Source organism: Drosophila persimilis, unplaced genomic scaffold (genome assembly GCF_003286085.1).
Source record: "Drosophila persimilis strain 14011-0111.01,24,50 unplaced genomic scaffold, DperRS2 tig00000000-arrow-pilon, whole genome shotgun sequence".
NCBI classification, from domain to species: Eukaryota; Metazoa; Arthropoda; class Insecta; order Diptera; family Drosophilidae; genus Drosophila; species Drosophila persimilis.
Window position 1 is genome coordinate 15,140,778 of NW_020825288.1, and position 26,842 is coordinate 15,167,619.

At 42.2% G+C, this 26,842-nt stretch overlaps 1 protein-coding gene across 2 annotated transcripts in view; it reads right to left on the reverse strand.

The window, feature by feature from the left end:
- Positions 1-1,735: 1,735 nt before the first annotated feature.
- Positions 1,736-26,842, reverse strand: part of LOC6588261 (patj homolog) — a 33,619-nt gene continuing 8,512 nt past the window's right edge. For both annotated transcript variants that reach the window (XM_002013771.2, XM_026984172.1), the window contains one exon: positions 1,736-2,003. The gene's annotated coding sequence lies outside the window, so the exon portion shown is untranslated. The remainder of the gene's footprint in view (positions 2,004-26,842) is intronic.

Sequence of the window (26,842 nt, forward strand, 5' to 3'; positions counted from 1 at the left end):
AATGTGTGTGAGTGTGGCATATAGAGCGTAAGATTGTGTCTGTTAGATTTGCTTGGAACTTGTTCACTTTTATGCTGCAAAAGAGAGTCTTCTTAGGCGAGTGTGCTCGTGTGTGTGTGCGTGTCTGTGTTGCTATGTATGGGTGTGTGTTAGTTTGGTATACTTATGTATGTGTGTGTGTAGGTACAGTACGTTTCAGAGCTATACGAAAGTTCAAATCGATATGGTATAGTAGAATAACTAAATTAAATAGATTTTTCCAAATTATATGCCATAAACTACTTTTTAGCTATCAAAGAATCTACTGAACAAAGATCTTATTCCATATAATTTTCATAGATTATGTATTTCAGTCATCGATTTGAATCATTGGCTTTAAGAATTTCAATAAGAATTGCTTGCTGTAATTTTGTTCAATTAAAATGATGTTATATTTCTGAAACGCACTGTTTAGTGTATGCTTCTTATGTGGTATTCCGACTGCCGGTTGTCTATAAATAGCTAAAGCAGCTTATCGTATGGATGTGGGGAAATAACGCAACTCTATTTACAAATGAAATCGGAACTCGGTTTCGGAAATCAATGTCGAAATTTCATAACAATGTAAACACTTGAAGATCCACTAAGAATTATCAAACATGGTTTGTTTTACAAATACATATGTATTTAGTTGTGTGGTTTTTCTCTTTTGTTCATTTAAAATTAGTATCACTAACAAGCTTTTGTTTTATATTTAATAATTTCTGTCTTCAGAGGCGAGTGGAGGAGGCGTGGAGGAAAGTCAGGTACCGTCGTCGAGGACTGGTCCTTTGTCTACTTTTACAGCACTCACGTGTCCTCTCTCTGGTCTACGTTAGTTTGTGTGTCTGTGTGTTGTGTGATTTAGACTTGATCCTGTCACTAAATATAAAGTTTTACTTTTGCTTGGTCGTCAATTGTATAAATAAGTTTATGCATAGGCAAAGCATTTGTGGTTTCTACATATGTATGTGTGTATATATCTTTCCATATACAATATATGCATGACTAACTCGAAGAATCTATTTAACTTTACTTTCAATTTTTCCGTTCTATACAATTTCAAAATGTTCGCTTTTCGTTTTTCTGTGTGTTTAATGTGAGAGTGTTGGCTGTGTGTTTTATTGTTATCTACTTAGAACCTACTCTTAAGAAAAGCAATCTGTGACAGTCACGCCGCCCAACGACACAGCCCGCCCCACAGACCGACCAACATCGTCCAGGCCTCGGCCTCGGCCTCAGCCATACCTATTTAAATACATAAATGATTTACTCGTACTTGCTAGAAATTGTAAATTTTATGCTACATAAATCCGAAAAGGACAATAAAAATAATCTCTCGAATATTTACAGCGGGCTCCAGGGGGTGGGAGTGAGGTGGGGTTGGGTTGGGGTTGGGGTTGGGGCTAGGGCTGGGACGCGGTCTTTGGGGGATATGTGAGAACTACCAGGGCGGCTATCATCATCCTCGTTCTCATCTGCATGCTAAACTGGAAAAATGTTTTGCAATATTTGTGTTTGAATGAATAAATTTCATTCCATTCCTGGCTGATGCTCTTGTTTCTGTTCTGAAAATTGTTTTTTTCCTGGTTGATGTCCAACTTTTGATGGTGACAACTTTTTTATAGCTCTGTTCTGTTCGTTTGTTTGTCCGCAGACATTTTTATTAATAATTTATTGATACAACAATCTGTGATATTTTAGAATCGTTCCGTGCCATGCTATTTTATTTATTTATTTATGCATTTTTAGTTTTCAGGCTCGTTCCCGTTGACGTTGCCGGGCGTTTTGTGTATCTATTTGTCTATATAATTTAATAGTAATGCGGGGGATTTAATATATGTACTAAACTACATACAAATTGTTCCGATGCTGAATGCCGCAGACGTCAGCCCGCTTTCGGTGAGGGGTCACGCTGCTGCTGGTTCTAGTCCTGTTGCGGGTGGTGTGGCTCCTTCACATCGCTGATATAAGGGTCATATAATCTGCAAATATAACGAAGCGAACAAATATGAAATTTCGATTAGCGGTCCTCAATTCAGCGGCATAGCAAATACATTATTCAACGGCCAGTCAATGCCATTTTCACTCGATTGAATCGAAAATTCCATAGGTACACAGAGCGGTATGAGGCCCCGTGTCCTTTCAGTGAATATCAAATGCAATTGTATGGAAATATAAAGTCCGCGGTGAAATTGTGGCCCCAACAAAGGACTTCAATAGAGGTCATACTGTTTCTATTTGCTCTTTGGATAGGTAATAAATATATTATCAGACAGAAATATGCCGTTTCATCGCTATAAATGGTTATCAATTCAAGCTAATGAACAGCGGACTTTAGTTATGTGTCTGAATATACAAATTTAAGATAAGATAAACTTGAAGTGATTTCGTGGCTTCTCGAGATCATTACCATCGATTTCGGGAAGAAAGAACGGTCCCTAGCCGACACCTGCCATCTTAATAATAAAAAGGGGTTGATATGGGCTACAAGCTTATATTGTCCTCAATCTTGTTTATAAACATGTCAGTATTGATTGGATAAAGATTAGAATATACTGTGTAAAAATACCCAATTTGTCCAGATAATTTTATACCAAAACAAAATGAACACTTCTGTTATCGTTTCATCCACATCCACCACCCCATTCACACTTGTAAAGTAGCTTTTTATACCCGATACTCAAAATGAGTATTGGGGTATATTAGATTTGTGGTGAAAGTGGATGTGTGTAACGTCCAGAAGGAATCGTTTCCGACCCTATAAAGTATATATATTCTTGATCAGCATCAATAGCCGAGTCGATTGAGCCATGTCTGTCTGTCCGTCCGTCTGTCCGTCTGTCCGTCCCCTTCAGCGCCTAATGCTCAAAGACTATAAGAGCTAGAGCAACGATGTTTTGGATCCAGACTTCTGTGATATGTCACTGCTCCAAAAATATTTCAAAACTTTGCCCCGCCCACTTCCGCCCCCACAAAGGGCGAAAATCTGTGGCATCCACAATTTCGACGATACGAGAAAACTAAAAACGCAAAATCGTAGAAGATGACTATATCTTCTAGAGTGCAAAATCTGAACCAGATTGTATAATTATTACAGCCAGAATCACGAAAACAATTTCACTCTTTCTCGCTCTGTCTCACTCTAACACACAGGTTTCATGGTCGGTTTTGCCAATTGCAAAATATGAGTTCAAGGATCTCAGAACCTATAAAAGCTAGAGCAACCAAATTTAGTATCCACACTCCTGTGATATCGGACCTTGACCGTTTCATGTCCAAATTTCGCCACACCCCCCCTTCCGCCCCCTCAAAGGACGAAAATCTGAGGCAACCACAAATCTCAGAGACTATTAAGGCTAGAGTAACCAAATTTGGTGCACACACTCCTTTAAGATGTCACTATAAAACGTATATCTCAGAATTTCGCCCCACCCCCATCCGCCCCCACAAAAGACGAAAATCTGTTGCATCCACAATATTGCAGATTTGAGAAAACTAAAAACGCAGAATCATAGATAATGACCATATCTATTAGATTGCTGAATCTGGATCAGATCAGATCATTTTTATAGCCAAAAGGAACAAATCAATTTGCATTGGCTACGCAGCGCCCGACGTCACGCTCAGACTGATTTTCTGTCTCTCTCGCACGCACTCTTTGTCGTGTCGTTAATATTAGCGGCGTCTGCCGAAGGAGAGCCATACTGACTTAGTATCGGGTATAACCGTAGAGTTGCGGTGTCCGCAGCAACTCACAACGTTCCCCCTCGTTGTGTTTACGTACTTTGCCGCACCCATGACGGGGCCGAACATAATCATTATGCTATCCAGAACTAACAATATTTAATGGGTTAAATAAATTTAGTTCATGGCCCCCAAATTAATGAACTTTCGCCAGCAATTAGCTCATATAAATTTATTACATAATGCATGAGAGCAATTTCTGGTTGTGCGAATGGGGGAAGCCCTGAAGCCCGAGCCCTGCTCTGCCACTGTCAATACCGGTTGCCATTAGCTCTCAACACTTGCTGGCCCTGGCTCTGGTTCAGACTCATTTCGTATAATGGACCATTCAGTTATTTGTTATTAGCCCAAATGGGCATTCAGCAAACCTAAAACCCGGCCAAAAATATGGCATGACTCGGGCAGTGCCCAAGTGTAGCACTTCCAACCAGAATCCAATCGATTTTAATAGTCCCAACCCAAAAGGTTTTCTCGAGGGAATAGCGGGTGGATGGATCTACATAGGTACGGTGCAGCTCAAAACTATAAGGCTAAGTCCCACTTCATAACATCTTTTGTCAGCTGTAGACAGAAAAATTGAAGTAATTTTATTTCATCCCATTTGTGGAAACAATATTTATTCTAAGAGTATTGGGGTATATTAGATTCGGGGTGGAAGTAGATGCGTGTAGCACCCCGAAGAAAGCGTCTCCGACCCTATAAAGTTTGTATTTTCTAGATCAGTATCAATAGCCGAGTCGATATAGCTACATCTGTCTGTCCATCCCGATGACCGCCTAGATTTCAGAGGCTACACAAGCTAGATCAACCAAATTTTGTATCCAGACTCCTGTGGACCTCCTGTTACAAGATTGATATCTTGATATCTTAGCCTCCACAAAGAACGAAGATCTGTGGCGTCCACGATTTTGAAAACGCAGGATCATAGAAATTTACCAATGCCAGTAGGAACCCATGAAATTGCAATGTCTATGCTACCTCGTCCAAGAGCTGACTCATGCTCTGTCTCTCCCGTTCATTCTCTCCCACATACTCTTCCTCGTGCAGTGTGCGATATCTGACAGAAGGGAGCGAGAGTGAGTATCGGGTATAAACGTTCATTGTTCCCTCTCGTTTCAGCTGTAGCACTTTCCTATAGTTTCGTAACGCACTGTAGACCCGTGGAGAGCTGTGAATAGTCTAGGGCTGGCTGACAATTTTTTAATCAACACGAGCCGGGCAGCAACAACTGGCACTGGCTCTGGCACTGGGACTGCGACTGGGCAAATACTCAACGAGGAAATGTCGCTTACCAAAATAAGTAAAAACCAAATGCAAAATATTCCATGACCATTTTGGCACGTGCTCGCCATCCATTGTTGTTGGTGATTGTGTGAACCTTGATTAACGCAACAGGAGATGGAAAGGGGCTTCCCGGTGGGTGGGCGGATGGTGTGGGTGTGCGGGGGCGGGGTATGGAATATTGTAGCTGTTTGCCAAATCTCTCGGTGGCTGTCTCTCTAAATTTTAACTATGAATGTCCTGGGCTGCCAGTGCCATACAACAGTAACAACGAATGTGTGGTGATGTGTGTGTATATGTGTGTGCATGTGGAGGCTGCTTGTGTGTGAGTTGGCAGTAAAATTTGTTTACCAAAACCTTCTTAGCTTGGCTTAGTAGCCCCGCACCGCCATTGTTTGTGTATTTGCATTTCGGCTCCTCTAGTGTCTTGGGCACCCATCATCCGTGTCCTGCCCCCATGCCCCCATGGCCCCTATCCACTACCCGCCCCTCTGTTGGTCTGTGGCGGGGTGTGAAATTTCATGCATATATGTATCTATGAGATACAGTGCGGGTGCGGCTGCCTAAGTGAACGTGTGTGTGGGTGAGATGGGTGTTCGTGGAAGAGTTCGTGCCTCGCCTTTGGCCTTTTTGCAGCTTTTACTTTTTACCCGCTTTTGTTTGTCTTGCTGTTGTTGCTTGTTGTTGCTTGTTGTTGCTTGTTGCCTTTGTTTGCTGCTCCCACAGCCGCTGTTGTTGCTGCCGCTGCTCCTCCTTGGCTTTGGTTGTGGACAGCCTCGAGTCAGTCGCAGTCGCCGTCCTTTTGACCAGGTCGGATTCGGGAAGGCGCGGCGTCGCATTCAAATATCTCAGCGAGTGAGATGTAAATCGTTTTTTCCGTTTCCCATTCCGTTGTATAGGTAACTGGCAAATGGTATCGGGTGGGCGCTGAAAGTGCAACAGGCAACGGAAACTTGCATTGCGGAACCTTGAGATCGTAACATTCTATATTAGTCTCCAAAATGTATTAATTTTCTCTATTTTTCTGATCATTTTAAAAGATTTCCCATCCGATTCGAATCCAAGCATCATTGGGGTTTTCGGATTCAATGCTCCATTAGATAGGGTACAACTGGATCGGGAGCCCCTCCGTTCGGGCTGCCTGCTTATGGTTATTGCTAGAATTTTATATGCCACCACAAAGAGAGGCAGCAGCTGCGAGCAAGTGAGACAGCGAGAAATATACGAAGCTAGCCGCATCCAGGCACCGTGGCAGAATGGTAAAATATCGCGCCAACTATTTTCTGTGTGTCCTGGAAGGGAACGGGCACCGCAACGTGTTATGCAAATCTGGCAGCGTGTCTGTGTCGGGGCTGTGGGCGGAGGTGTCCCCGGCCATGTGGCGCACGGGCTGGTATTTGGATTGCCATGAGCTCTGTTGACCATCTGCAGCGCCGACGGTGGCATCAAAAACAATTTAGAAGCTTTGCTTTGCCGTGCCCTGCTGGGTCTTACCGTGGGTCAGCAGTTTTTACCAAACGACTGACTCTTCACCTCTATTTGATTCACTCAAAATGTTAATTTAAATTGCAAAAACTCCATTGTTTCGTGCTCATTGTTCTTTTCATGTTTACCTTCCATCTTTTTTTGCGCTTTCCTCAATTAGCATAAAAGGGGTCAAGTGGCAGCAGGAGGTTGTCGCATTAAAAATGATATCCTAAGTAGATTGTACAAATTGCTAGCAATTAGATTTAATAGCCCCTTCAAATGAGGCCCATAAAAGGGGAGAGTCCCGTCAAAGCTTTCAGCAAGCGATGGGTTCTTGAAGCATTTTCCCCCCTTATTCTATATTTTTACTTTTCAAATTATTTATCAAAAAAAATCGGTCAAGAACACTCAGGTTTCAAAGCTTTAGCCGAATATAAAAGTACCAATATAAGAAGACAGAAACGGTGGGGAGAGCCGTGAGAATGTTTAGGTATTCAAAAGCTGGTTTTAATGAAAGACCAACCTGCGGATTTTCACCGGACTTTTCAGGCACGAGTCATAACAGCTACGAAAATACGAGAATATTCAGACATGAAAGTCTAGAGCCCCATGGTTGTCGTGTCGTGAAATGGCATTGCACAGAATGGCCACAAAAATAACGAATAAAAGAGTAGTTTCTGTTTATTTTTAGTCTTCAGCGCAGAATATTTCATTAAGACGACGAAATTCTACTGTAAACTCTGGCGTTCTGGCCTTTCAAAGCTAGATTTTGACCTGAAAAGTTCACCCAATTAGAGATCAGGCTTTAAAATCTATAATTCCCAATCAATTTAATTTTTATCGCAAAAATTGTCGACATAAATCGCACTCTATTCATGTGGCCGCCACTGGTTATACAAAAATTCAAGGGCTATCCATTAATAATGAATTATATTTAGAGCTTTTATAAAGTAGTTTTATTATATTTGAATAAAATATACATTAATTTAATAAATGTCCACTGAAAAATAGTTGCAGTATGATCTGTATAATATATGGCTGTTTAACAATTTAATATAATATATATAATATTATTTAAGTTTGATTAATTGTTGGCAACTCCTAGAACAAGTTATTATTACCCACTCATTTGGCAATTGGTTTTCGTCTACTCCAAGGAGCCATCCTTGACCATTTCGGAATAAATTTTTAATTTAAAGCCAGAAAAATGAGTGCCGCTGTACCGCTTTATGCTGTACTTAGGAGCTAAGTATCCAATGTTCAATAAAATTGCCTCTAGAACCTCCCTTCAGCTGCACAATGAATTTTCCTCTTATATTAGATGTTTTTTAAACAAGAAGTGGAACCGAAGTGGAAATTTAACGACTATCTAAAGTACATATTTAAATAGTTTTACGAGTACTTTCCCCGCACACAGCTCCATCCTTCCTCGAACAGATTGCAAGGAAATTCCAAGTTAATCTAACAATTCAGTCAACTCATTTGCCAATTGTAAAGGAAACTTGCTCCAATTAGCAATTAAATTCGTTCCCAAAGTTCCCGGGGAGAAGCCTCCTGGATGAGACGTATCCCAGCATAGTCCTTGCCATATATAACAAATGAAGCACATGTCCAATCACTTGTGCCATTTTGTAGGCCAATCAAAGTTTCTATGGCGCTTGAAAAAGAGCGAAAACAAAAACCGAAAACTGAAAAGTTCGAGAACTTTTGCCCGATGCCTCAATTCATCGACGGTCTCCGGCCACAAAACAATCAAAACGGCTCCAGCTGTGGCCCATGGGGCGTGGCTCTTGCACGCACACACATACTACTCGTACTCGTACGTAGACCAGGCCAAAGTGGGGGCTGGGGGTGCAAACAATAACTTCAATTATGAATATTTCAGGCAGCAGAGCAGTGGAGCTAGGGTCAGGCAGCAGAAAGAGTTGGAGCCCGCTCAAGGTGCCGCAGCAGGAAAAGGACAAAGTTTCGTTAGTTGGGAAAACTTTGTGACTGCTCGGCTGAGGTGAGGACAGGTTAGGAGAAATTGACTTTGATCTTGGTCCTGGTGTTGGTGTTGGACGAGCCACCGGGACCGTGTCCTTTGCCGTGTCTCCGACTCGAGCGCGAGCTCTGGCTCCGGCTCCGGCTCCAGCTCGGGCTCTGACTTTGTTTGCAATTCGAACGCAATTTAACTGGCCCTGGCCTTGATTCTGGCTGGGGGCAGAAAAGAGAGGGCAAAATTAAGTAAACAACTCCTTCAGATGTCCTCTGGCTGGGCAGTGGTGGGTGTGGCACAATTAAATTGGCTTTGCGCCTGGTTTAATAAGCATAATAAGCCGGATGGCCGGGTCACAAGGTCGGGCTAATTAATAATTAAATTAAAGTTCCGTCAGAGCTATAAAAGTATTAATTGCTGTCCACAAATCTCGCTTAAGTCAAGGCCCACACAGGCGGCTACCCATCGCAATCCCTCAAGTGGCCAGCCCCCTCCCCCTTCCAGAGCAACACTTCCGCTGCCAACCTCGCCGAAGTGTTGCCTTGTTGCTTCCGGTGGCAGCTCCAAACCAATTGCACATTCGCCCAAGGAGCAGAGCAGAGCAGAGCAGAGCGGAGCGGAGCCGGTGGCAGCCCGAGATTGGATTGAGCGATAATAAAAAATGAGCAATGCCCCCCTGATGAAACACGATGCATGTAATGTACGAGTAAGCAAAGAAAAGGCAAGTCTTCCGCTTCCTACCCTCCTCCTACTGTCACCCTGCCTGTAGGACAACTTCCGGTGGCGGCATTTTGGCGCCATGTCATATTGACAGTCTGCCACAGCTCTTCACTCCACTCAACTCCACTCCCCTCTCCGTCTTATTAATATTGAAGCAACGTGAAACTGTCGTGTGTTTGTCCTCCCAATGGCCGCATAAAATGCTCCAGTCGGAGAGTGCTGGGGGTCTGGGTCTGGGTCCGGGGCAAGTGGCAGTGAGAATGAGAGTGGATCTGTAACTGGAGCGCGTGGTAAACATCCGGAGCCAGAAATTGTATTGCAATAAAATGATTTATTTGCCCGTATTTCCGTCAAGCAACCGGGGGCAGGGGCGCCAAACAGGAGCCAAGGCGAAACTAAAAAGAGGCGGCTGAGTGAAGGAGGAACATGAAGTGGGAACTCAGTGACATGTGGAAATATGCCAAAGCCTCATTCTTATTGTCTTATGGCACGCGTCAAGGACATGAGCAGGACGGGCTGAGGCACGGGCTCGGGCTCGGGCACGGGCACGGGCACGGATTCCTTGTGTGGGCTACGGCGTGAATTCCTCATAAAATCGTAATAATTCCCAAAAAGGCCTGGCCAGGGCCTAGAGACAGGGCATGTGAGTGTGTTGATAAGACCGCCGGACCATAGCAACAGATTTCCCAACCTTCACTCATCCTTCCTACTCCTCTCCCTCTTCCGCTGATCCTGTCCTGTCCCGTCCTGTCATCCGCCTCCGTTTTTATTGCAGCCGCAACTTTTATTAAATAGCCATGGGGAACATGGAAGCAAAGGAGCAGAAGCAAAGGAGACAGAGAAAGACCGGGAAAAAAAACCATTTCTGGACTACCCAAAAATGTGGAACCTTATCTGCAAATGTCGTTTGCCATGCTCCGGACCCAACGATACTGAGCGCAGGATACGAAAAAAAACCTAAAGCAAAGCCAAAGCCAGAGCCAAATAAAGAAAAGAAAAGGATTCACTTTGGCCCGCCTTTAATGGCCTTAAAATAGCTGCCATGATTGCTATTTACCCTGTTTATCAAAGGCAATGCCGAGCTATTGACGTAGATAAATTTAATTTACCTTCTTTTGCTTGTCTATATGTATTTATTTAGATGCTGATTTTGAAAACGAATTTGCTTGATGGAACAATAACAGCGTAGCATTGAATTTTACGCAGCTTATCAGAGGCTAAATTGAGTTGGGCCTTCGAAAGAAGGAGACAGCATCCCTCCGACACGGCCCGGTGGCGTATGCGTAACGCACGCACGGATACATCACGCATACGCCACATGCGCCCACCCGTAAGCTGGTGGAGAGGGTGCTGTCACGTCTCATCCATATCGTCGCCAGTATTCGATGGCATTTCAACGAGCAATAGTTGTATTCGATTGTCCACTTTCTGATTGCATTTACATAATTCTTGTTTCATTTATCATCATTCGGCGAGCACATTGGCATCAGCAGAATGCTGGCCCAATTGATGTTCTATTCATTTTACCAATAAATCTGATTACACACCATTGTGCATATTCTATTTGGTATATATATACGTAACTTTTTAATTGAAATTTAATTTCAGGAAATGGTAATAATAAAACAAATGAACCGAACGAAAAGTCGAATGCTTGATTAAATTACAAAAAAAGGAAAAAATAAGTCGTTTACGACTGACCCAATCAATTTAAATCGAACAATTTTCTAAGCACTTGAATTTCGATTGTAATCCTTTTTTATTTTATTCAATTATGATATATAACAGAATCAACTCAAATTCTTGTGTTTTCAAAAACCATAAGTCCATGTCTAATTGAATGAATCTATGAATAAGTGCCTCGAATCGATATTGACCTTTTCGGTACACTTTCGAAGGCTCAGACATTCCAGCAGCTGTACTGTTGAAGGTTGTTTCAGTATCGAATAATTGACATGGTAACCAGCCATGTAATGTTCTGGTCTGAACGATTAAACTCATTTCATGGGTATAATGGTATGATTTTCCTTTGGCACGCCGTGATCCCCATGGATCTCTGTGTGATCCCATTAATCAATGTTGAATTGATAAATATTGATTACATTTTCAATAGCTTTGTCATTTGTCCATGGCTAATTTTATGCCTGACAAAACCCACCATTCAAGCTTCTAACCCAATCATTTAATTGGAATTAGAGCTGGCCTTCAGCGCGGGAGAGTGAATGGGAGCGGGAGTGGGAGTGTGGCCCCACTTGTCAATCACTTCTCCCGTCCTTAATGTGTGACGCACCGGCCACTCGGGTCACTGCCGCCTTGACGGGCCAATTAGTTCAGTGAAAGAGTTGAGAAACGAGGACAAGAGCACTGAAAAGTACTCTGGAAGGGAAATCATTCAATCAATTTGTGACCAGAATTCGACCCAGGGAAACATTCCATTTTTTCCATAATTAATAGCCCGGCAATAGCCAGCAAGCAGGCGATGGCCCACGGCCCTGATGCACTAAGGGGTAGGTAATCTAATGGCATTTTAATTACTATTTGAAACGCAAAAGGGCAAAAGACCTAAAAACAATATCAAGGCTTCGACTCGGCTCGATTCCATTTTCAGCCCAGAACACAGAATACACGAGTATGTGTATGTACGTCCATATTCTCTGTTGTTGGTGTTGTGGCAGCGTTACGAATGGGCGAGCTATAAATTATCAGAGCCATACTAGTGTCCATCACGTTGAAATGCTTGAATTTTTCATCGCTTGCATTTCAATTTCATGGGCAGCCATTAAAATTGACAGCCCACACACAAACACACACACTGACATACTGGCACTGACACCCTCCCTCGCAATGTGTTGATGTGAGGGGCGGCAGAGAAAGAGAGACAAAGAGAGAGCTTAAAAATATTGAAATGTCGTGTCTACGAGCAGAATGCCCCAAAGGGTTTGCCCAAAAAATGACTCGAACCAGATTCGGCTTATCCTCTTATTTCTAACACTCGGTATTCGAGCTACAAAGAATACCCCCTTGAACTGTATATCTTCTTGATCAGGATTAACAGGGTAGGATTCCGCTCCTTCAATTGTGGCTCCCATTGTAATGGGGAATTTTGACTTTGAATTAATATGGCTATATAGATCTCTGAAGATTCGAGTACCAGGTATCTTCTGGTCGTAATACTCGACCCCTTTCGCTCTTAGTTATTTTCCCTGTTCAGCTGTTGTCAAATTTTCTGTGTTTCCCTTTTGTGCTGCCATTTTTTTCTGGTCCCAATTTTGTCTTTGTTGCTGCTCTCTCTTTCTATTTTTTGTTTTTTTTACAATCCCAGCGCGATTGAGTTTCCGTCGTCGTCGCCTCTTCTTCTGAGGCTCTCATCTGCTCTTTTCGCTGCTCGTTTTGTGCAATAATTTCCCTGCGTTCCCTTTTCCGCTGCCGCTGCCACTGCCACTGCCTTAAAAGCATGTTGCATAATTTACGCGCTGCGAGCTGCCAAACATGGGGGCCTGGAGTGGCGGGAGGGACTTCAGTGGAAGAGGGTTCAGCTGATGATTTGCTTTTTGCTTGGTTTTGGGATTTAGATTCGGGTTCCGGATCGAGTTTGAGTTCGGGTTGGGGTCCGGTTGGGTTCTGGGCCCACACGCACATTAAAATGTTTCTTTGCATTTCTGATTTGTGGCTGCAACAACTGCCGCTTCCCCCACGGCAGTTGCTGCTGCCCAACCAACAACCGAAAAATTCGGCAGAGCCATCATTTAGAGTCAAACTGGGCGTGGAAGCGGCTAATGTCATCGGGCATTACCCATTCATGGCCTGGTGATCCCAGAAGGAATTAGAAAGCATTGGGAGAGGCATTTACTAGCTGGCTGACTGGCTAATTGATTGAAAGACTGATGTACTGACTGAACTAATGGCTACATATGACATGTGTATCTGACTGAATACACAACTCTTTAACTATCCGACTTGACTGAATGAAAGGAGTACTGACTCATTTATGAATCATTGGAAAATTGGCTTGACTGAAGGATGTCTGGCAGATTGGTTGATTGAATAAGTCTTGAATAGCTACGTTACGGTCTGACCAGCAGACTAATTGCAGTATTGATCGACGGATTAATTCATTGAACGATTTAGTGGCAAACCAATTTTCGGGCTTATTGACTTATTCACTGTTCGACTATACGGTACAGATAAAGAGAGGGCTGGACATTCTCTATGACGAAGTGAATATCGGATCTAAGGATTGACTGACTGAGTGGCCTGAAGGATTAAGTGATGGACAAATTGGCTGCATGACTTTCTGATAGCTCGACGAGCTATCGAGCTCTACATTTACACCCCATATTCAGTCAGTACACATGTGAGTTTATGATTTATGTAAGCTATACGAGATTTTCCATAGATGATCAGATGACTGCCCATGCTCTCTCGCTGTCTTGTCTGTTAATTCTTGCACTTCGCTTATTCCCCTTCCACCCAATCACCTATTTGATTAGAATTTTAATCTGTTTCCACTCCTCTCAGTCTTAGCATTAAATAAAACAATTTGGCTTATTTTAAATTTATTCTTGGAAATAGAATAGAACAAAATCGCAGTACTGCAGGTTCAAGCTCATGCCACTTGAACAACAATTTGTGCCTGTTGAGGGGCAATAGGATACAACCACAAGAAAGTCACGGGGCAAGAAGCTTGGGCGTTTAGATAATTTCATCGAGACGGATTGTAAGAAGCTGCCAGATAAGAGCTCTCCAAAACGTCTGCATCCCTGACTGAAAAGACTGAAAAATTCAGTAAAATTCAAAAATCAAAAAACCAAACTAAATTTCAATTTAATATTGTTGTCAAGTGCGGCAGTAACCAAATAATCTATAAATGTATTGCCACACTAGAGAAATACCGAATGTACGGCCACTGAGAAAAGCATGGAGATCGAAAAGAAAGTCGTGTCCGTAGAAGTAAGTATACAGTTAAGAGTACATCCAAGTATTTTAACTTTGTTTCACTCTCCCAAATGTAAAACAGATAAATTTAGAGCCGCGGCCCGTGCCACGGCTCACAAGGTTCCCCCTTGTTTTCAGAAAAAAGTAGAACGGCATGACTTTCTGACTGATGGACTTAATAACCAACTGGCGAAGTGTCGAGGTATCCGACTTATTGACCTGATTATTAACCAAGTGACGGACTGTCGCGGTATCAGCCTGATTGACTGGCTGACTGATTTATTCAGTGATTGACATATTTGGATTTGCATACGCCTGCTTCTCGATTGATTTATGCCAGTGCCAAATATCAGCTAATCGTCCTGCGGCCTTCCAATATGTCACATCAACGCTGACCCACAAAGCTGTTGGGTTATGGTATTACCCTCTAGGCACCGCCTCTGGGGACTTTGCTGTACACCCGGCGGGCTGCCAGTCGCGAACGGAATTGAAACACTGAAATTCTGGGCGCTAAACTTTATAATTAATTACATTCGCATAATAAACGAACTTAAATATGAAAATGAAGTGCAAATACGAGTACGGGCAGCACCGCCAGCAAATGGAGGGGCTTTGATTGAAGAGGGGAAGAGGATGGTTAGCATTCTTGTTCGTGGTTCGAACTTGTTTATGCAACAAAGCAGGCCTTAACGACACCCACAAAACGACATTTTAATGCCGCTTTCACGGAAATCATTTGCGCAAAATCAATTTCAATTTACAGAGCGAAAAATTGTCAAGACAGCAGGGGAAAAACTAAGGAAAGTTGGGAAAGAGGAAGACGGGAATCGGAAGCAGCATTAGCCGCTCCGTCCTGATGGCTGATATCGTGTCACTGCGGTTTCGCCGGATAATTTGTTTGCTCTTCTGCATGTCATGCTGTGAAATTCATTTTAAATACTAAATAACCAAACACCTAACACACATTTGGAGCAAATCACACTCGTTCATCATCAGCACACTCCCGGGCAAGTGAATGGGTATATTCAATCGTATATTGAAAATAATTCAAGGTAAATTGGAGGAAATACCTATGTAGATGTCATTCCAGTCTATTCGTGTATCACAGAAAATTATTTTATTTCAGTTTCAGAATTAACTGATCGAATATAAATATAATGTCAAGGAGCTCGATATATTATATAGTCTCTTTGGTAAAATTAAAATCTTGTCCTATCCATCTTCAAGAGATCCGAAACTAGCCTTCCATCCTTGTTTATTTTACTGAACAAGTCCTCCTAGTACAAGCATAATACAATATTTTGAGCCTATTTATGTGAGGCATGCCGTATGCAACACGAAACTTTGATTTAGTGAGCCACATGAGCCGTACAATTTGGGCTCTCTCTCTCTCTGTTGGGGCGTAGTATGTTCCGTGTGTCGGGCCAACAAATAATAGAATTTGTCTGTTTATAGCCGTGACAGGTTCTGGCCCAAGCGCAGGATAATGTGCACGTCAGAGAGATGTGGGCCAGGCTTAGTTGTGGCATGACTGCTGCGGCCACGTCTGCCACAAGCGCTCTCCGCCTATCTCTCTCTCTCTCCCTCTCTCTCTCTCTCATTGTTCCCCTGATAGGCGCACGTTACGCGTATCATCATCAATCAAGACGGAACGGAACTGATCTGATATGCATGTTATATGTGAAGCTGGGGCATTTGCAAACGACGCTCTCGGGCATCCAAATTTGTAGGCACGAACCGAAAGGTCCTTCCTCTGGGGAGATGGGACATTCAAGTGTCTCGAGCTCTACGGTAATATTATTCACATTTGTATTTATTTGATTCTGAGTAGGGCATTCCGAGGGGACTGTATCCTAATTTATAGAGAAGCAGTATTATTTTGTGGGGCTAATTTAGTATTATTATAATTTGATTTATTAAGGTATTGGTTTTGTCTCTTAACTCTAGCGGTTTGGGTGTATTACCATTTTAGTTAGTTATAATAAAAGTCTTAGATACCTTAAATGCTATGGGAGTACAAAATCTGTGGTCTTTTTGCTCTCACATCTCCATGGCTATTATCAGCTCTTAGCGTGATAAGTTATCCTTATCCTCTTATTTTCGCACCTCCACAGTCCACACAATCACTGAAGTGGAAGGCAAATAGTACGAAATGTGGTTAAATTAATGCATCAGTGTGGCAAGGGCACTCGAAATTGTTGCCCAGATTGCTTTCGTGGCAGGTTTCAAAATGGAGAAACTACTCAAATATGTTGTCTGTCTCCGTGTGCGTGAGTTTGGCAGTGCGTGTGTGTGTGTGTGTGTGCACTTAAAAATTCCATTGCCTGCTTTCAGGCTGCATTCGGTTAAAGTAGAAGCAAAGGCTACGGAAAAGGCAAAGCGACTCGGGCCAAAGCCTATGCAAATGTGATCCGAGAGCGGGCTTCCAAGCCAGTCATGGTAATTGAATCACACTGCGAGTTGTAAGCGAGTTGTAATGCACCCCCGAGCCGAGTCCCCGCACAAAGCCCCCCGGGCTAGCCATTAGAAAAGTGCACAAGTGGGGGACATGGTATAGGGGCTGAGTGTTCGTGTTTGACAAACAGCATTTCAATGCTTTCAACGCACACGCAAACTAACAAACAAACAAATAACAAATATCATTACAGCTACTCGCAAATGTATGCAAACGGCAGGCTGACAAGCATGAAAACACACAGCCATCACAAAATATTCGTGGACCCTCCACAGCCAAGTCTTTGGTCTCTCAGATCTCTAAAGTGGAGAGTAATTGTTTCCAAAGCCAAATCGTTACTGAATTTAATGTGATTTTTGTTATAAATTAAACGTTTGGTCTATCCTTAATACAATGCTGTATTTTGATACAGCTTGTCTGTCGTTTAGGTGTGTACGAATAACTTTTGGCCCGACTGTATATTTATATGTATATGTATGTCATGTACACTTGAAAGGATATAAAAGCCTGCGACGACAACTTACATACATAAAAGATGAAGAAAAATTGCATATAAATACGGAAAACACATCAGTGGGTTTCGGGAAGGGGTACACCGCATACCGCATACCGTACACCATATATGTACGTGCAAAGATGGAGATGGAGATGAGAGAGCTGCTTGCGATTGACAAGTGGTTGTATGTATGGGAGACAAGCGCCCAACCGCTCTTCGATTGAACCAAGCGTATACGTAATTTATGCATCAGCGTGCACATACACACACAGACGTACATATACGTATAATGTATGCATAAATATCATCTTGGCCGCCGCATACATCTTCATTCAATACACATACGTACACACATAACCCTTGTCGCAAGCATTTTCGCGTTGATAGCAACAACAATAACTGTGAAATAGCATTACCAACAAAAAGAATGTCATCGTATGAAGAGGCGAAAAGGCGAAGACAGTGTGGTCTGGTGTGCGGGTGTGGTTAAGGGACTAGCGACAAACTCACAAAAGTCACCAGCGGCTGGATCACGTACCGAAGGGAGATTCGCTTAACCCTTTACCAAAAAGTCACTAGCGGAATATTAACAGAAATCCGCAAGCTAAAATATCTGCTTTGATTCGTAAAAAGGTCGTGTGTAATTGATGAGAAGATGAGACTTGTTCGGAACTATTTAAAATACTATAATGGTATCTTAGAGATGCAGAATGGGATGCGGCATTGAGCGATTCCTCGTTTTATAACCGGCACTCTTTATGTGTATCTTTAACCATTAGTCTTACACATACATCTATACAGTATAGTAGGTATATATATAAAATCCAATAATTTTCACGTCATAAGAGGTTGCTAAAAAAATTAAAAGAATCTGAGCAGTCGCTATCGTATATCCGGACTACTGCAATGTACAATTTTCCCCTCTTTTCTTCTTTTTTTTACTCCGCTTTTTCCTCGTTTTTTTCCTTCTTTTTCACGCTTTTGGACAGCATCGTGCTGGCAGAGGTCCACTCTGCATGTTTTAAGCTTTTCTTATCTGTCTTTGTCAGGCCTGTCGCCTGATCGCCTTTGCTTTCATTTTTTCTCCGCTCCTTTTCAGCCCTGCCTCCTTTTCAGCCTTTGCTCTATTTTATTGTTTTTGCAAGGAGCTGTCATGAAAAGTTTGCCTTCAAAGGGTTAAGGCTGTTACATTTTGCTGCATTCTATTTTTGCGTTTAAATGTTGTTGCACTTTACAAGATTCTGTAGCTACATGAGAAGCAAGACTTTCAGCAGCAGCAACAGCACTAGCATCAGCAGCTGCTCCAACGGTTCTATTGACATTGCGTAAACTTTGAACTGCTGGTGGGAGAGGGGGCGACGTGGGGAAAGGCGGTGAGAGCCGAGCGTTGGCGGAGTACATTTGTGGGGTAATCTTTGCATGCACAATGAACTCTCGATGACGTCGCGTGTGTGCTCGCGGCCTATCTGGCGGCCACAGTGGGAGGCAACATTCTGCAGCCGCGTGCAACACAAACAAGAATGAAGGAGTAGCTTCAGGGGTAGAAGCTTTCATACCCTTCTATATCTATTGGGTAGTCACATGTTTAAGTATCATGTACAAATTTTTAAAGTTTTATTGAATATTTTTTAAATTGATATTATATTATACTGGCCCGATCTTGGAGGCTTCTCCGGATGAAACAGATAGACTGCCCCTCTCTGAAATAGTACATTCCTATGCAAAATCAGAACACCCTCTGCCAGGGCACCACAAGCCGTAGAGATCGAGGAGACCCTCATAGAGGGCGTAGGGAGCATGTGAACGATGTAGTAGGTGTATAAAAGCCAAGGGCCGATGCGTGGGCGAGGCCCGTTTACCCTGCAATTAAAAGTCTAGCAGGAAAACAAATGCGCTGCAATTTGCAACTCGTTGGCCACGTCGGCATCAGGCTGCAAAACCTAATTAACGTGAATGAGACAAGCAGGATTACCGGCCGGCCAAAATCAATGTCCAGTCTAAACGCGCCGCCAATAGCAGCCCAATTGTTCCAGTCCGATTACTTCCAATTAGTGATTTCATGGAGTAGTATACCGTCCGGAATAATTCGAGTTTAATATGAAATTAATACAATTCCTACCGATTTTTATAAAGATTCACCCTGACATGGTCCCAAAGCTTCAAAGAGGAATAATTTCCACCTTTATTTTCTTTCATTTGGGAGAGTGTTTGTGGAGATGAATATCGAAGGATTAAGCTTCCTTTGAAATTCGGTTCGAAATCCTCGGTCGACCCAAATTCATTTGGCCGTGCTATTGGTTCCATTTTCGGGAGCTGAAATTAATTTGATGTGGTATTACGATTCCAACATCCCCACATACACAAATCTGGCATACTTTTTTCTGTTTTTAGCTCAAAATTTCAACCACAATTCACGCTAAATAGTTTGTAAATAATTTAGTCAAAGGAACCAACCTTTCCAGCAACTCAACTCAATGTTCGTTTCAATTTTGCATACATTGATTATTTATTATTTGTTTAATCAACGTGTACATACACAAAAATAAATAAACTCTTAGAGAACATTTTTATCAATATCTAACTATGTTAAACCAAATATTTTGAGCAAATAAAAAAGAAAACTTCTAGTGTAGAAATCCACTTTCAAACGAGTGTAAATAAGACTGCATTTGTGCGTATGTATGTATTTTATTTGTTTTAGATTTAGGAACCATTTTATTGATGGAAAAATATGTGTGTGCATCTAATCAATTTCATGAAAAATCAGACGGAAAGTTTGAGTCGAGGAATACGTGCCGCGACATTAAGATAGTCAGTACTAAAAGTCTATAGGCGGGAGAGTAATTGATTTACTCGGGCTATAATAGTGATTGGGCCGCAACCAGATTCTTAAATTACAAATAATTCTTTGCAGGCCTGCTTTTAGTGGCCTTCTTTAAACAGAATGCAGAAACAACAACATTTGAACTACTAAAACAAATGAAAAGCCACAAGAATTCATATTAGCTGATTGATAAAAGCCCAGTTATGGCCATTGAACTTTATGTAGAGATACTTATATACGCATTATCCAAGAATCTCGACCACATTCGGCGGGCACTCAAGGGTCTCTGGTTACCACCTCGGCTTTAGTGCCTTGATTACCAATGCAATCCGCAAACGAGCTGACATCGCCAGTCGGCCCTACCTGCTGCCAAAACACAAAAAGGCGCACTCAAAGTGCCCATAAAACACTTACACTCACTCGCACTCGCACTCGTACTCGCACGTACACTCAGGAGTACAGTAACTGGGGAATGGGAATAATTAAATATGAAAACATATGTATGTTTCCCCATTGTTTTTCACAGAGCCCCGGCAAGGGAGGAGGAAAATCAATATAAACCCCCGATTCGGAGTCCTTTTACTATATTTACTACGAGTGCGAGGAGATAGGCTGGGCCCAGGCCCAGCTGCATTGGGTAATTTGTATTTAAGCAAGTTAAGTAAATCAGCTGACGAGTCGGCGAACGCAAATCGTCAAATATTTATAAGCCCCGGGTTGAGCACGAAGGAGCGACAGAGACGAGGGGCCCTAGTGGTATCGTCAATTATGAGAATTATGAGCAGTGAATGCGTCATAGTAAGGGCTGTTCAAGCTCATCCACCGCCTCCTGCTGCCTTGCCCCCACCACCACCATCTCCACCGTCATCTCCCCTGGCAATTGCGTCAGCAGTTAATTTTTATGTATTTTTAAAGCGCTGCCAGCCCCCCTTGACTGGCTTAATAAGTAGGCCCTGGCATATTAACGGCCATGAGCGACAAGCAAGATAAATACTCGTATCAAGCCGAAGTCTGAGCGAGACAAGAGATAGACCCTCGATACACAACTTGACAATGAGTACAAATTTATGCACTTCACTCGAGTGCTGCCCGAAAAAAAAATACACAAACGAGCAAAGGAGCACAGCACGGCGAAACAAGAGAGGACGCTTTCAACGGGAATTCCGACTACGAGGATACCCGCTACCGATACTCGGAATAGTTTATTTCGTAAGAGAATCTCAAAATGCATATAATTTAAACAAGGATAAAATGATAACATCATCACAAGGAGAACTGGCTTGCCATTACAAACTTGGGTCGCTAAAAATTATAAATTGAGTGATTTCAAAATCGCATTTTTTGGCACATACAAGGGTGAGGTTCGATAAGGGAGGGCGTTGCGACTAGCCCAATTTGTTGTTCTTAAGTAGGTACATCTTTCATATAAACGTGTGTGAAGTTTCATTTCAATCCGTCAGTTTATTCTTTTTTTAGAAATTATTAAGTATCGACGTGTCGCAGTACTTTTTTACAACGGAAAAAAGGAAGTAACGCACAGTGATTGAAATTTTTATTTTTGGAAAGTTTAAAAGCAAAGGACATTCATGAACGAATATTGGAAGTGTATGAGGTCTATAAGGTCTCTTGTACTTAAGCAGAGAATGGTGATCTGAATATTATTCTATTCAAAGTCGTCCTCTGTATACCATATACAATACGAGTACATATGTACATATGTAGTAATTTAGAGCGTATGCATTATGGAATACAATTTGTATGCTTCAGCTCTTAGGAACTTATAATCTGTGGTTCCGATGGTTCTTGCACTCGACTGTTGAGGCCTTTTACCCGTGCACGTCAGGTGTTTTGGGTGAATATGAGGGCATACCCTTGCACTCTACGTATAAGTAATAGGTACATATAAGAAGAGAAACTTTTTCACAGCGACAGCAAAATCTTTGTTGGTGTTATCAGCGTTTAATTAAACCATGTGTGAGTGCGAGAAAAAAGGAAATAAGGCAAAAAAAAAGAGAAAGAAAATAGAGGAGAGCAAAGCTCATTTCCAACGCACTCGAGAGTGCAGCAAGTGCGGGGTAAGAAGAGAAGAGCAAGGATGTTGTCGATATGCCAAGATAAAGCCAGCAAATTGTTGTTGTTGTTGTTGTTGTCGTTGTGGTTGTGGTGGTGGTGTATCTTGAAATCCATGCACAGACAATTACAAGAAGAGTGAAGAACGAGGAGGAATAATAGAGGAAATGAAGGCTTCTCCCCTCTGCATTATGTTCTTGCCCCATTATTGTTTCTTCTTTTTACGTGCCCCCTACCACAAGAAAGCATCCGGCATCTGACTCATTTATACAATTGTTGCATTAGATAAATGTTCGCAATGGCTCGCCTGGCCCTGGCCCTGGCCCTGGCCTGGTCCTGTCACCCACTGAGAGCACTCAACTTACTCAGACGATAGCCAGAAGGCACTGGAATAAGTCTACCATTGAGAAAATATGGATTGTGGGGAAAACTCAGGTTCTGTGCTGATGAATTGCATTCAACCGTCCTTAAAAGTACGCAAAACACTTACGATAATGGAGTTCCCTCTATTCTATTGTCAGTTACCAAACACCATGTGTTTTATACACATATTTCGAATCGTTTCTATTAAAGTTGGCAAACTGCTTCCTCTCAGTGTACCACAGTAGTGGCAGCAAAGGAAGAAGAGCCCTTCCAGGCACATATGTACTTATGTACGTTGATAGATTTGCATGCATGCCCAGGCCCAGGCTCAGTCCCGGATCCGGAAATGGAAGAGTGGCGGCGATGGAGATGTGGATGTGGATATTTAGAAAGCTCGCTGATGGCATGTTTGCGGTACAGTGTGCAATGCGTTTTAATGAGTTTTTTGTTCTCCCGTAATTATTTTGCAGTCTGTTATACTTGTATGCGCAAATATACGCTTTCTCCAAGGACCGGCAATCAAGCCTCCAACCATTTTAATGAGAAAACGGAACATTTTCCGCAGCAAACGAAACTCTTTCTCCAACAACCAACACTGCACTTGGTAATTGTGGGGAAATCGTTGCTCTTTTTATATATAAACGAAATAAATGAATGCTTGGGAATATGAAAAATGCACGAAACTGCAGGTCTATTAATCTTAAGTGAAAGTGGAAGTCCGGGAAATGTACTGCACACAATAATGATTTATTGTTGAACTCTCAAATTAATCTGACGTGTCTTTTGCAGTTTGGAATTTATATTTGAGTTTTTGACTCTATTTAAAGAGTGAATTGCATTTGTCTGTCAGTTTTCCTTGACTTCAGGGAAAGCTACTCTTAATATTATGTTACTGTTTATGTCTACTCGGTTCATGGCTGATAAGAGCCAGAATTTGTGCCCTCCCCTCCCCAGTGAGCACAAAAGATACTTGAATTTTCGTTTGAACAATTCATTGGCCGTCTCGGATTCCCTTCCCCCCTGTTTCTGTCAGCACAAAAGGTATGCAAATTGAGCAGAAATAACAAATAAAATTGTTGCTAATAAATACAAATTGCTAATCCCTTTTGTTTTCGCTTCAATTGCCCTTACAAATTTCTCTCGAAGTAAGCAAAATCCCTCTTGGACAAATATTTACAGTCAATAATCTACGACCTGCCCAATATCTGAATGAAATAATTTCATAAATCATAAATTACTATCGAGTGTGCTCTGATTAAGGCTGCTGCTGCCATTCTACGGCCATGCAATTAGTAAATTAAAATGCAAATGCAGATGCCGTGCAACAATGGGCTGATTCCGCTTCAGATTCAGATTCTGCAACAGTATAAATCGCCCCCACATGTTCGACTCGGGCATTATGTTGTTGCCATTTCATATTTACATTTGTAAAGTTGTAAAATAGTAAAATTGAACACATGCTGCCACTCCCCATTCCCATTCCCATCGCCATCCCCAACCCCAACCCCATCCCTTTGTGAGCCCATTTTGAGCGCTGCCTGCCTCGGGAGCTGCCACTGGAAAAGCATCTGTCTGGCCAACGTTCCGCCCAACTGGCAGACTGTCCAGCTGTCCAGAGCTGTCCCACATCCCTGCTATTGTATACATTAATTTGATTTAAAATGTACAGCCGCAGTCCCCGTCCTCATCCATCGCGAGGCATCGCTCTGGTGGCATGTCGTCCCTCCCTAAATTGCCATTTGTAAACAATTTGTGATTTGCGAAATTCCGCTGGCTGGCGGGCCATGACGGATGTTTGGTTAATTAAAACGCGATTAAAGGCATCGACAGACACGGCTGAATGTGCAAAAAAAAGATTCGCCGGCGTCAGGAAAATTTATTAAACGCCATTTATAACGATGTCAGCGATTTGGCACGACAGAATGTCCTGCTCCTCCTTCTGTGGCGTGTTTTCCTGCATCTCAATAATATTTACTTAATCCATGTTCACAGGGCACTTATTTGAATTAAAGTTGGCTTCGCTTCAAGTGCAATGACCCCGAGGGCTTCAACAAAATAATGAAATGATTTTTTAAGCACGAATCAAAAAATCAAATACGATGCTTTGGGAGACCCATTCAGCCTTGGAAATGCAATCATATTTTTGTAGTAATCTGATAATAATTTGGAGCTTAGTACCAAGTTCATTTAGTGGGTATTACGCATGCCTTTTATACATAATGGAGTCTCTGTATGTGAGTTTCTACCCAAAGAAGTTATTTCTGAATTATATAAGATGTAAAAATAATTTTAATAGTACAATATTATACAAATATAGCCGTACTTATATTTATATTTCTATATTCTTCGTTTATTTCTGGTATTTGGACCGGGGGGTAGCAGTAATTTTTGGGTTCACTTTAGCACAAGTAAAGTCTCTGCAAATTGTTTAATTCCTTGGCAAATCATAAGGGAATACTTGCATGTTTTTTGCATATGTAGCCGCATACCCTTCGCCTGTGGCATCTTATATTTTTTTTTTCATTATTCATAGCCCATATAATGGGATTCATGAATGATGTCATTGTTCAATGATAATATTACGTAAATCGTTGGGGCATTAACGTATATCGCTTATTCATATCATCCAGTGGTTTCGATTAAATCTGCTTGTGCAACAAAGACAAAGACAAACACGAATATATACTCGTATACTCGAACGAGTACTCGCCTGCACACCCCTCGTCCCTGGCCTTTTCTGACCAGAGAATGCTATTTCCATATTGTTGCTGCTGCCGCTGCAGACGAACCGAATTTTGTTTTCAATTTTCAACACTTTTAATAGCCAATTAATTAAACGGCCAAACAACAACAGACGACGCTACGAAAGTATCACTGAGAAAAAATAAAAACAGATATCGAAATCGAAAAGAAAACTGGTATAAACTAAGAGAACTATAAATGTCTACCAAGGGCCGTCAGATCTGTATTGGCCAAGAGGGATTTCCGTAGTGCTAGATTCGAGTTTATAGAACTTATTTTAGGTTTTCTTTGGGACAACAGATTATTGGAATATTCAGTGGGGCGGACACTGTTTCCCTCTACTCCTCTGTCCACGGTTTATATCTCCTAAATTTTTTTCTCTCGGTGTACATGTATATATGTATACATATATTCATATATATATATATATGCGGCTTGTGTGTGTACACATATTTACTATGTGGAGAGAAAAAATTTAATTCCCCGCCGGCTTTTGCAGATGTAGCAAACATTTTTATAATTGCTGGCGGAGCTTTTATTATTTCATTGCCAGCTGCCAGCTGGCCGAGAGCCTCCAGCCCAACGGATCTCCTCTTTTCCCACCAGTAGGTGCCATAGTTTGAGCTGAGAAACTTTTCGCTATCGCTGTGTGCATAAATCGTTGAAGTTTCTCATAATTTACGAGTCTGCTGGCCAACAATTGCTAAATAATGATTTTTTAAACAAAAGCCCGGAACAAAGTATAAATTATGAATAGAAAAGAAAGATGGAAAGAACAGGCGAATCGGGGATAGAGTCAATTAGGAAGATTACTATTTATGAGATTTACACGCCACACACACACAGAACCCACACAACTACTGCCAGAGAGAACAGGACCCCTGTAGACCCCTGGAGATTAGTGGTAATTTGCAGTTTATCCTTGGCCTAGTCTTGGCCCGGCCAGACAGAGAACGGAACGGAGATGGAGTCCCGTCAAAGTTCCGTATTTATTTCTACGCATGAATTATTTATGCGTCAAGAAGCCCCCCAACTGTGCGGACCCAACTTTGGCTTTGTTAATTGGTAAGGGAAAACTTCTGCCCTCATACCCTCGTTGACACTCCACGTCACCCTCTCCCTCTCTCCGTCTCTTACGTGTTGAAAGTTAAAAGTTTTCAGCATGTGTCAAACGCTCTTAATTTTCTCCGAGCTTTCATTAACGGTTTGAATGAATGAATCAAGACAATACTCCAGAGTTGGAGAACTTGACATTTTATTACGTAGAAGAGGAGACCTGTGACTCGATTCGCACTCGAAAATGCAATCCGACGATATTGAAGGACAACAAGTGGCAGTGAGAAAGGCCACAAGGCTTGACAGCCAATAAAACACACGAAAAGGCTGTGTTCTCCAGCAGATATATACATATATGTGTGCACATAAGGAAACCGAGAAAAAGGGTTCGCACACAGGGCGTATGAGCAACCAACTACTTCAAAAGCGTATCAAGCGGTCAGCCATTGATTTAGTTTGATCCCCAGGTGGGCGTAGCCCAACGGCCAAATGGCTTTGGGCCGTTGCCCGGGCAGCAATTAAAATCAAAATCTCATATGCACAATAAAAGGCGGGCAGCCGGCATCCGGAATGCCATCACGGAATCACCCATCAAGGCTTACCGAAGCGGCAGGGGCGGACCCCAGGACTTGCACACATTTCTGCCTGATTAGAGAAGGGAAAAGGAAAACCTTTAAGGGAAATTGGCGC